The following is a 6,890-nucleotide window of genomic DNA, read 5'->3' as shown; positions in this document are numbered from 1 at the left end:
ATTTATTTGATAAGCACCTTAACAGTCATAACACAACCAAGTAACTAATGAAGGACATGTCAATCTCTTGAAAGACATGTAACAGTGCGGGTTTTGGCCCTTTTAGCTACCCTACCCAAGCCCATCGGGTTTGAAAAACCCTACTAGCTACCTGGATTCAAGTCACCAAGTCCACCGGGTGTCTTGTAGGGCGGGGTGGGTTGGGTCAGGTGTTTTGCTTATGTGCATGGCTCTTCTCAGAATTGGGGCTTTTCTCAGAAGCTTTCTTCTACTCCTTTTTCTTCTTCTTCCCACCTCCATCACAGCTTCATCTCTGCAATTCATTCTCAACTAATTGCTTGAAGATTGGTGGGCTTGAAGAAGGGTTTTGTCGGTTAGGTGTCGTCGCTTGGATCTCCAATTTCCGATCCTCCATTCTTCTTCTTTGATCCGAAGTCCAAAACCCTAGCTAATCTGATAGATTAGTTGGCAGTGACCACTAGCGACCACTAGAAGAGAGAGAGAGAGACGACTGAGGAGGCGGTGTGAAAGGGAAGAGAGAGAGAGAGAATTGAGTAACTGAGGGAGTTTGGGAGAGGGAGGCGTGAGAGTTCGAGAGAAAAGAGGGAGATGGAGGCGTAAAGGAAAACTGATGGGGAGGTGGCTGCTGGATTAGAAGGATCTAGGGTTTTTTTTTTTTAGTTTAAGTATATATGGGTGGGGTGGGTACCCTGGAATTGAAAAAACTATAACCTGTAAGCTGACCCGCCCCACGTGGGTAACCAAAAACTCAACCCGTACCTGCGTTTTTATTAAAGGAAATGGGTGGGTCGGGGCGGATTGGTCGGGTATTTGCCCACCCCTAAAATGTGAGTCAGGGCTTCGGCTTGAAATTAAGACTAGATGTCACAGATCAATATTTGGCAATGTTGTCTTTGAGATCACATATCCAAGTGAAAGCAATACAAGATGATGCAAATACTTTATCCAATAAAAATTCAAGAATTAAATTAAGTTGGAAGCCAAAATGTTACAACTGTTCAGCCACACATACCTTCCCAAATCGACTCCCAACCTCCAAAAGATCCGTCTTACCCTGATACACATTCAACAATTGAGGAATATCGTCCTGGTATTTGATGACAAACTTTTCCATAAAACTCCTCTCATTAGGTTTTAAGATACTCGACGAGGACAAATCATTCTTGACCAAATCCTTGGTTACTAAAATCTGAAAAACTGAAAACCTAGGCATTATCCTCTTCTCCAAGCTGAAAAAAAAGAAAAGCAGGATTAATAGCAATGTTAGCAAATGGCCAACCCATTTTGTTCACAATGAAGTCCATTGCTTTCGTGATCTTCTCTTCCGATGCAAGCATACAATTTGGATGCCTTTTAAATGCTGACACGGCCATGTTCTTTGACCAACCCCACCTCTTATAAAACTCCAACTTCGGTTTACTTATCTTCAATACCACTTGAATTGCCAGGACATATACCGTTTTCAAGGGATTGAATCCCATTTCCATAACCTAGTGGACATGCTTACTGAACGCTTCACAGAGATAATTACTTACCAAGAAAGAAATGGAGGATTGAGGCACTCCATTTCTGACAGACTAACACTCATATAGGTAGGAGTTTCAAATTTATTTTCTTACTCATTGTAGGGTTAATGTGCACGGTAAATGGAGTTACATGGTGTTGACTATCTATGGGGATAATTTTCAAGTTAGGAGGTCGAATTTGTGGGATGGCCTTGCCTTGAGCGCCTCTTCCTTTAAGGATAATAGACCGAATTGGAGAAAGTTTGGACGAAAGCTTTGTTAATATTTTAAGCCTTTAAACCATTTTACAAAAAAGATGGGGTGCTTTACATTGACCAAAAACGTTTTCAGTTGACCAAGTTTCATTTTCCAAACACTAGAAAATATTGAAAATGTTTTACGAAAAATATAAGATGATGAAAGACAATTTGTAATCCCTAAACATTAGAGTATTACCTCTCCCTTGGGACAAGTAAAACTGTAAAACAAAAAGACACTTGATGAATACAATTCTCAAGGGTTTATGAACATTAAAAACTGATTCAATGCATTAAAAACTACTGAATACTAAAAAACACAATCAAGTACGAGGAGTACTCTAGATGAGGTTCCCAATAGATATCAACAACATTTTCTTGCAAAGTTTTTTCTCCATCACTTTTTTGGAAGTATTGTCTCCATCTACATACCAAAATTATTCTGCAAATATAAGGCACACATGGGATAAAGTATATATGGTACTTCATAAAGTGGATAAGGGGGGCAATGTCAATATTTTTGGTGGACGCATGCTAAGGCTAGAATATTGTAAAAGCGAGGTCGGTTCTTGGCATCACATATTTGAGTTCTTGGTTTGTTTGTTTCTCCATTCTCTATCTCTCTCTCTCTCTCTCTCTCTATATATATATATATATAAATAATTTACCTATATTTTTCTCATATTTTCTTACAAATTCATGAATAGACTAACTATTAGATTTTTGGGTTACCATTGGCTTATATGAGTTCGCATAAGTTCACAAATCTAGTGATTAATTTATAAGATGATATAAGAAAAATATGAACAAAATATTAACACCAATAATTTTTCTTATATATGACAGAAGACTTTTTTTGTGTAATTTTTCTCCTTGAATGCTTTTCACATAATGATACCCTAGTGGATGAAGGCATCTTTATGTTTGAGCTGTTGTTTTCTTCTTTACTTCTCACTGGTTCACTGTTCCGTGCGTTTATTCTTGTCTTTGGGGATGATGTGATGAGTCAATGCAATTTATGACTTAGCAGATGCTTTTGATGATCTTTGGATTTGCATTAACAGTGTACGACTAAGTTACTGATATATCAGAGCTTTTGATGAAAGTTTTTATAATGTTTTCTTCTGCAAATCATCAAGAGGTGAACAATATTGCTTTGGTATATCATATATATCATCAACGAAATCCATATTTCTAAGGATAGCAATCTCAAAAGCAAGCAGCTAATAGATAAGCATTAGTATATATATTGTAATACATGAGGGTAAGAGTACTTATAGTTCCTCTTGAAACTAATTAATATATATAAAGTACTTTTAATACTTAAAAAACTGTACAAACAAAAAAACTAACATGTTTAGTAAAAAATTTCAAATGCGCTTTTTTTTTTTTCCTTTTTCACTCTAAAAAAAAAGAGGCTAAACAAAAAACTTAAAAATGAAGCTTTTTTCTAGAACTATCTTTTTGACTTTAAAGTTTCTATTTTCCAACACAATCCCAAATATGCTCTTAGCCAACGATTAATGCTAGTCTTCATACTTATTTCATATCGGCTGAACTGACACGTTTTAAGCATCTCTTGATCCTTTCTTTTTTTTTTTAAGTGACTGACATGAAAAATTACTTAAAACACATCAAGTTAACTAGTATGATAAATAAATATAAACTTTGGAGCATCTGGTCAGATGGGGAGAAAGAGGAAGTTGCTTGATAGGATTGTAGGGTTTATCCAATTCGGTGGAATTAACTTTTCTCCCACGGCAAGATTCGCATCCGGCCAGGTCATCAATTCAACAAAACCGAAAGCCAAATGGAAAGAGAAGAAAAAAAAAACAGAGAAAAAAAACAAAAGAAAAAAAGGACAAGTTTTGAAAAGAAAAAGAGAAGATCTGCTCTGATAGCATGAAAATCCATGGAATAGCCGTACAAACCAGAAAAAGAAAGAACCGGCCGGCCCCCGCCACATCATCTATTTTCACACGTTGCATTAATCGGAAAGAAATCATGCTGCAGAGATATTCTGTGTTTTCTGATTAGTTTTAGTGCCTGAAACTGTGGGCAAATAAAGCTTAATTATGGTGCTCTCTTTTCATCTAAACAACACTAAAAAGAACTTCAAGAGGAGAGAAGATCTAGATTTATATCTTTCTTCCTCCCCTTTCATGGTACCAGTGCTTAGCGTCTTTTATGTAGGCTCCACGGGTCTCTGTTTCTGGCGGGTTGCTTCAGATCTAGTTTGTAGATCTAGATCTAGATCCAGATCTAGTCTCTTCAACCTTAGATCTAATCGTTTTCTTCATCTAAGGCACGTTTTCCGAAGGGATGCCTACGATGCCGTGCTTCTCCACTGCTGCTTGTGAGGGGTTTTGTTTTTGTTTTTTGATGTTGTTGTTACATTGTTTGTTGTTATTGTTGTTTTTATTTTATGGTCCTAGCCGTTGGGTTAAAGACATGAATAATGCTTCTGGCTTTCAGGTCAAGAGGGGAATGGTTTGGGTGTGAGTTTTTTGGTCATACCTGGGAAATGGCTTCCTTTGCACTCGGAAGGAGTCTGCGTTAGCAGATTTGTTCTATAATCTGAAGATCGGGCTGGGATAGCGGATGTTTGACGTTATAGATTGGTTTTTCATTGTAAGATTTGTTATGTTTTCGATTTTTTGACGTGTAATATTTCAGCTTCGGCTATGATTCTGTGATTACAAGAGCCCCTTGACCACTATTAATGAAATCAGATTGATTTTCCCAAAAGAAAAAAAAAAATCTTAATTATTAAGACCTCAAAAGCCTAAGTTAATATTATTATATAATATAATAATATAATATAGCTCCTATTGCATCACCAAAATGATGTCACCTCATATATATCATAAAAAAAAAAAAAAATCTACATAATTTGCGCGTGCAATAAATAGTTAGTAACCGAAATATATTCCTTATTCAAGAATTAAAGTGAATTTGTTTTAGAATTAAACATTATTATCTCTAATTATTAGAATCTTTTTAATTAATCCTCATGGGTCACATTCGTCTTTGGACATATCGTCACTTACTCACACCACGGAAATTAAAGGTATGCCCTCTTCTTTTTATTCTGTTTGCGTATCATGTCCAAGTTACGCGTATATATATAAAAAGATATTTCACGTAATTTTCAAGCACCATATGTTAGTGCCACGTACTGCAGCCAAGAAAAAGTTCATAATCTAAATGCATGTGTTGGATCAATTCCCATAACTTGCTCAAGATGAAGCAAAGGGCCAGGGCCACCTGCCTAGGGTCACTTTGATTGCAATTTATATTTCAGTGACGGATTTGAGTTGTGTCGAAGTGTCATTTAATCAAACAGTCTAAACTCCTCAATTTTAATTAGTTAATTTCATGTTTAGTTCGTGTCGAATTCATGAGTCGTGTCGAGAATTGCCAACCCTACTTTGAGCATGACATTCATTTTCAAAGGATGAACACATATGTACACACACACACACACACACACACACACACACACACACATATATATATATATAAGTGTCTCTGTGTTGGGTTTAAACCGTGTCGATGTATAGGTATAAGGTTATATAGGTCAATCTTAATTCAACCCATTTAATTAAACATTCCAGACTCCTCAATTCTAATATGTTAGTTTTGTATTAAATTTGTATCAAGTTTACAAGTCGTGTTACGAATTGCCAACCCAAATTTGAGCTTGATATTAGTTTTCAAAGGATGAATACACTTGTGTATGTATATATATATTCATGATCATACTTCCAAGATAGATTTTAAACCAAAAATTAAGTCAATTAAATTTGGGGAGAGGAGGAGAGGATTAGAAAGTATAGATGACAAATTGGTTGCATGGGAATGTCAATGACTTGTTTAATTGTTTAACTGTTGCTTTGGCAAAACCATGTGCAGCAGAATATGCTTTTCTTCTAGTGTGGCAAATCTGCCAACTTTACATCATATTCAACACCCCACGCGTATCCTCCACTAACTGTTCATATCTACTCCAATTCTGTTTCTTAGCTTTCATGGCATTCATTACTTGGACCACATCATCCTCCATAATGATACTTCGTACCCCTAAATCTTGACTAAACTCCGCTACATACAACGCAACCAATGTCTTCGCCGCTACTGATTCTAGAATTGCCAATTTGGTCATGGTTTTGGCTGCAAGTGTACATCCCTCCCTCATGGTCCCGCACAATGATTCCTACATCAATCTGTATTTGAAAATTTGAACAAAATATGTTTCTTATTTACTTAAAACTATTCTTCTCAAAATCTAAGTATCATAGGTGCGGTTAAAACCTTTGAGTACAATATCGATACATACTTTAAATCTCCTCTTATTCTAGTGTTTGTAATATGTGGGGGATTATTGTAATATTTGTTACAAAGATTAATTTTTCAGCCATTAATTTACTATTACTAATTATATTTTTACCTTCGTGTCTTAAAACCCGATTTATGATGAAATGATATTAACTTTTAATTGTTTTTTTTGGTATATATATATATATATATATTATTTTTCTCTTATTTTTCCTTTGTTTCCAATCTAGAAAGCTATATATTATATTGTTAGCTTTTCTACAAAAATAATATTTTGAAGTCTCTCATTCACTTTGATAATTGGGTTGTTCTATTACTTTTCGTTATTTGGAAGTGCGTCCTTAACTAAGGTAGACGCTATAGTCTAATTCTGGGAAGTTGCGTGTCAAAGGATCCGATCGCACCGAGTTATATATTCCGGGAGACACGAATCTACCTTTAAGGACAACGCTCTTGCGTGTTTCTATAGCATTGTGAGATTTTTCCATATTTTACTTTTCATCTCTTGTAATGTATTTATTTTAGGGTAATTGTACAATAAGTTCCTGAGTCAACCCTCTAAAATTTAAAAATTCTTAAGTTTTTTTTTTTTTTTTTTTTTTTTTTTTTTTTAGAAAATTTACTCCCTGGTTCAATTGAAATGACAATAAAATCTCTATCGTCAAAATTTTTTAACAGTCGTTAGTCCCAACCAAAACACATCATTTCACCTCTTTAAAATATTAATTTTTTATTAATTTAATTTTAAAATTTAAATCTAATTTTTTTT

This window comes from Corylus avellana, chromosome ca2 (genome assembly GCF_901000735.1).
Source record: "Corylus avellana chromosome ca2, CavTom2PMs-1.0".
In the NCBI taxonomy this organism is placed as follows: Eukaryota; Viridiplantae; Streptophyta; class Magnoliopsida; order Fagales; family Betulaceae; genus Corylus; species Corylus avellana.
This window is presented reverse-complemented; position numbering follows the sequence as displayed.